Source organism: Camelina sativa, chromosome 13, assembly GCF_030686135.1.
Source record: "Camelina sativa cultivar CO46 ecotype springtype chromosome 13, ASM3068613v1".
Lineage (NCBI taxonomy): Eukaryota > Viridiplantae > Streptophyta > Magnoliopsida > Brassicales > Brassicaceae > Camelina > Camelina sativa.
In genome coordinates, this window is record NC_141892.1 from 11,025,025 (window position 1) to 11,030,840 (window position 5,816).

At 41.2% G+C, this 5,816-nt stretch overlaps 1 non-coding gene across 1 annotated transcript; it reads right to left on the bottom strand.

Moving 5' to 3' along the window:
- Positions 1-469: 469 nt before the first annotated feature.
- On the bottom strand, positions 470-576 carry LOC147929389 (small nucleolar RNA R71). The gene has a single exon (XR_015579032.1). It is a non-coding gene; the product is annotated as a small nucleolar RNA R71 (small nucleolar RNA).
- Between the last annotated feature and the right edge of the window lie 5,240 nt (positions 577-5,816).

Consider the following 5,816-nt stretch of genomic DNA (forward strand, 5'->3'; position numbering starts at 1 on the left):
GAGAGGTACATTGAGCACATCAACCGTTTACCAAGAGATTTGAGGCAAAAAAGAACCAGAATCCTTCAGGAACAGGAACAACAGTTGCTGATGGATCCACCAATGCAAATACCAAGGCAGATTGGAGCAGGAGATGCACCAAATACTCATACACAAAGAGCTGGCATAGTACCTCATGCAGTTGCCAATAATAACTTAGAAATAAAAAGTGGGCTAATCACAATGATCCAGTCAAACAAATTCCATGGTCTGCCAATGGAAGATCCCTTAGATCATCTTGATGAATTTGATAGGCTTTGTGGCCTCACAAAGATCAATGGTGTAAGTGAAGACAATTTCAAGCTTTCCATTATCTCTTGGAGACAAGGCTCACTAGTGGGAGAAGACTTTACCAACAGGATCTATCACAACCTGGGATAGCTGCAAGAAAGCTTCCCTGGCCAAGTTCTTCTCTAATGCAAGGACTGTTAGATAGAGGAATGAAATATCAGGTTTTGCACAGAAGAATAATGAGACTTTCTGTGAAGCATGGGAAAGGTTTAAAGGCTACCAAACTCAATGTCAACATCATGGGTTTAGTAATGAGTCTCTCCTTAGCACACTATACAGAGGAGTTCTACCAAAGATTAGAATGTTGTTGGACACTGAATCTAGTGGCAACTTCCTCAACAAACATGTGTATGAAGGATGGGAACTGGTAGAAAACTTGGCCTAGTCTGATGGGAACTACAATGAAGACTATGATAAGACTATCAGATTTGTCTAGGATGAGAAGTAAAAGAAAGATTTGAAGACTGTGCATGACAAGTTGGACAAGATTCTGCTTAGTCAGCAGAAAAACATTCACTTTCTTGCTGAGGAAGACACAACAGTTCAAGCTGGGGAGAATGAAATGGCTGAGCTGTGTTATGTACAGAACCAAGGTGATTTCAAGCCTTACAACCAGTTCAAGAACAACAATCTGTCTTACAGAAGTACTAATTTTGCAAATCCACAAGACCAAGTCTATCCTCCTCAACATCCCCAACAACAGCACAATTATGTCACCAAGTAGCAGCAACAAGGTTTCCAGGCTCTAATGTGTCTCCCACCAAGGTTTCAGACCAACCAAAGCCAGGAACCAGATTTAAGAGCTATGATGCAGCAGTTGCTACTTGGACAAGCAAATGGCCAGCTTGAGGCAGCAAATAAGTTGACTGAACTAAACCAGAGGCTGGATTCTTCTTACAATGATCTGAATATTAAGTTTGAGAGTTTGAATTCTAAAGCCAAGTTCATGGAGAGCAACATTGCTTCTACATCAGCTCCTAAGCCAATCCAACTACCTGGAAAGGCTGTTCAAAATCCAAGGGAGTTCACGGCTAAAGCTATCCAATTCTATAAGGAAGCTGTCACCGAGGACAGTGAAGTTCAAGCTGGGAAGGATTTGTCACAAGATAAAGCTCAGAGTAAAGGTTTTACACAACAAACAGAAGTCGAAGTACCACTCGACCAGGTGCTCGACAAGGCACACGATCGAGTGCCTGGTCGAGTAAACAATCGAGTTGATCCCGCAGAAGCTGTTAAGCCTGTCAAATACATTCCTCCTGCCTACAAACCTCCTCTGCCATTCCCTGGACGGTTCAAGGAGCAAAAGCTGAAGGAACTCAGGGAAATAATTGAAAAGAGGGAAGTGATGGCTTTGAAACAAGAGGTTGTCATTGAATACAAAGAAGAAGAGAGAGGACCTGCTTTGGAACAGTATACTCCATATCCTCTCTACCAAGATATGCTACTTAAGATATCAAAGCAGAGAACTCAGAATTAGGACAAGAAGGATCTTGAGGAGATTGAGGGAGCCATCATCCCAACTAAACTTGAAGACCCAGGTCCATTCAATCTGCTTTGCTCCTTTAGCTATCTACACTTCAACAAATGCTTGTGTGATCTAGGAGCATCTGTTAGTGTGATGCCTTACTCTATAGCACAAAAACTTGGGCATACTGAATTCAAGTCTAGCAACCTCTACATATGTCTAGCTGATGGATCACATAAGGATGTGGTTGGTAAATTAGAGAGTTTCCCAGTCCTTACTGACATTCTCATTATAGATATGGATGAGGAGCTAGAAGACCCTATCATTATAGGGAGACCATTCCTAGCTACTGCTGGAGCTGTAATTGATATTAAGGAGGGGATAATAACCTTGAACATAGCTGAGGATTTGACATGAAATTCGATATCAACAACCCAACCAACTTGCCCTCTAGACGTCAACCTTTTGTTCTTAAAGACAAGAGAGATCATGAGGTCTCAAGTGAAGTAGAAACTTGAAAATCTAAGGGCTCATCTCATGAGGAATCAGTTCAAAACCTTAAGGATATAATTCAAGAGTTGACTAGTTTGGTGAAAGATCTTCAAGTGCAGTTCAACAAGAGGTCTTTGAAGAAGGAAAGACCAAGATTCAAGCTTAAGAAGAAACAAGGTTCAAGTTTAAAGGGTGAAGTGATAAGAATCAGCTTCACAGTGATCAAGTTACACCAGGGAGGATCTCACCACCTCCTTGGTCTCCAAACCAAGCCTGAAAAGGCATAAAAAATCAAGCTTAGTGACTTTAAACAAGCTCACTAGGGAGGAAGTCCCTAAGGTATCATTGTACATAAGTTTAATTTACCTTGTAGTTTTGATCTTTTTCTTTTATGTTTGTGGTGGACATGCCTTTTTAAGGAGAGTATAGATGGGTTTGAGATGAATTGGACTTAAAAAAAAAAATGAATTTTTGAGGCCACTCGACCAGCCCACGAGAGGTACTCGATAGAGTGGAAAAGGAGCCTAAGCCCACTCGATTCAAATTTGTCTTGCTCGATCGAGTGGAGGGAGAGAAGATTACGAATTTTGAATTTTGGTCAAGCACTCAACCACGTGGGGTCGAGTGGTGGGGTTGAGTGGCAGTAAAAGTGAGTCAAAGATTCCCAATTCAAATTTTGAATGGTATGGACGCTCCACCCTTGTCTCTTTGTCCCCTTAGCCTCTTTATATGAGATAAACTCGATTCTAAGTCTCTCACAATCTCTCATTTTCTTAAACACTCAAAATCTAGCTAGAAAATCTCTCTCAAGTTTTATCTTCTTACTCAAGCTTAGTTCTTCTGGTTTTTTTGTTACTAACCTATTAATTTTGAGCTTTGAGTCTATTCCTTTCAGTTTTCTTTCAAAATGTCTTCAAGGTCTAGAGAAACACCACAACAAGCTGTTGTTCGTGAAGCTGAAGGCAAGAAGGCTGCTGATCGATTCTTCGATCGTCATGATGCAATGTTGGTCTCAGAAGGAGAAACTGGAGAACACAATCGACCACGAACTTGAGGAGGCAAACGACCGAGTGCCGGTTTGAGTCGGAGGTCGAGTGGCGTATCGAAGAAGAAAGACCAACCTGCTGAGGAGGATCCAGAGAGAACTAAGAGTGATGAGGAGATGGAGTTTACTCTTGAGGAGCACATAAGAGGACACAAGGCAAAAGGGAAGAGGCCAGCAGCTGAACCCCAACAAGAAGAGAATGAAAGTGAAGAAGAAGAAGAGGTGGAAGAAGAATTTGGTTCCCTAACCCCAAGCCAACTCTATGAAGCTTTCATGAAGATGAGCTTTGATAACTCTCTAATTTACATGTTTTTAGCATCCTTTTTTGTCCATATTTTGCATTGTTCATACCCTTAACTTAGCATTTTTAGGTCATTAACTGTAGGAATTCACTTTTTGGCTATTTAGGGTGTTGCATTTTTGCATTTGCATATTTTGGATGAAAACAAGTGCTTAAAAGCCTCAAATGGGGAAAAACAAGGACAAACCGGAGCATGTACCCAAAGGAGCCATCGAGCTGGAAGAAAAAGTCCAAACCCCAACACGATCGAGGAGGATCCAAGAGCATGAAGAACAACTCGAGGATCTACCCGAGGACGAACTCGACCACATCCTCGTGTACCACATCGTGTAGACCCTCGGGCATGACTGGGAAGCTAGGTCAAAGGGGTTTCCATATATAAACCCCTCCTCCTCTTCCTCGCAAAGGAGCACGCTGCAGACCCTCAAACCAGAGAGCGAGAGCTTCAGTGAGAGAACTGAACGACTCAAACACTTTTCCCTTTTGTTTTGGATATTTTTTCAGAACTTTTAATCATTTTCTTTAGATTTCTTTCTTGTACTCTTATCCCTCTACTTCATCGTTTAAAATAATGCAATTTTGCTTCATATTTGTTGTTTTGTTTCTTGCTATGATTTATGAGTAATGAAGTAAAGTTTCTAGGGATGGGATAGATGATTTTGAGTTCTTGATCGGTTAGGATGTCTTAGTTGATTGAATATGTTTAACACATTTCCTTCTAGATTGGTGTTCTTAATGCTGTCAACAGACCGAGATGGTGAGATTAGATCTAAGGTGTTTTACCACCGAGAGGTGTAGATGAGATGCTTGAATCAACCAATGCTAGCGGTTTACTCACTTAGCCTAAGAGATTAGATGAGTAAGGGGTTTATTGACAATAATGAATCGGATCTTAATGCCTGCTTGGTCATGTTTCTCCAACGAGAGTTGGGTAAGAGAGTGATCAAGGTTGATTGTTTCTATCACGAGAGTGTTTTAACAAGATTTTAGAGATTCATTGTCTATGAAATATTTGCTTGAGGCATGTAAGGCATATGTACTGGTTAGGAACACTTAGGATTCGATTACCCCATCCTTAGAAGCTTTCGTATTTTAATTGCTTGCATTTTCATTCATCACTCGATCTCTTACCCGATCAGGTACATGATACCCTGCATCGAGTAACCCCTTGAGTTGTTCATATTTCATTTGCTTACTCGATCACCCCCACCCGATCCTGTACTTGAATGCTTGCATCGAGTGCTTAGGTCGTGTGGTTCTTTGTTTATACTCTTTTATTTTATTATTTTAGGATTGTTAGATTAAACCTTTAATTGCTTGGCTTGACTTGCATTGTTCTGATTGCATCCTTCCTGCTAGCATAAACAACCATTTGGATTGATAACCCTTTGTACTACAACTGCATAGGGAATTAATACCGTAGGTGAAAATCCTACTACCAATTTGGCGCCGTTGCCATTTGGTTGATTTTATTTTGCTACGTTTAGGATTTCAGCACTTACTAGATCAAGTTCTTTTGTTTATATTGGTTCGGAGTATGACTTGTTTCCTTTCGTTCTTGTTTGTTTTCAATCTCAGGTATAACCCGTGCACCCACCCGACCTGTCACTCGATCGCCTGGATCGAATAGACCCTCGTGTACACACTCGTTTACTTTTATGTGCATGTAAACACGATCCAAAGGTAGCCAGAACCTGAGTCCTTTCATTGATAACATCAACAGACCAAGGCTACTTAGACAACAAAAAGTTCAACCGCAACCAGCAACCATTGAGGAGACAATGAACAATCAAAACGGTCCACCAGCTCCTCAAGTAAGGACCAACATAGGAGCAGGAGATGCTCCATCTACTCACACTCAAAGGAATGACATTGTGTCACCTACTGTTCAGAACAACAATTTTGAGATCAAGAGTAGTCTCATCCAGATGATACAGAGTAATAAGTTTCATGGATTCCCAATGGAGGAGCCATTGGATCATCTGGATGAATTTGATAGGCTCTATAGCCTCACAAAGATAAATGGAGTTAGTGAGGACGGATTCAAACTCAGGCTTTTCCCATTCTCTTTGGGAGACAAAGCACACATCTGGGAGAAATCACTGCCCAAGGAATCCATCACCACTTGGGAAGCGTGCAAGAAGGCATTCCTGGCCAAATTCTTCTCCAACTCCAGAACTGCA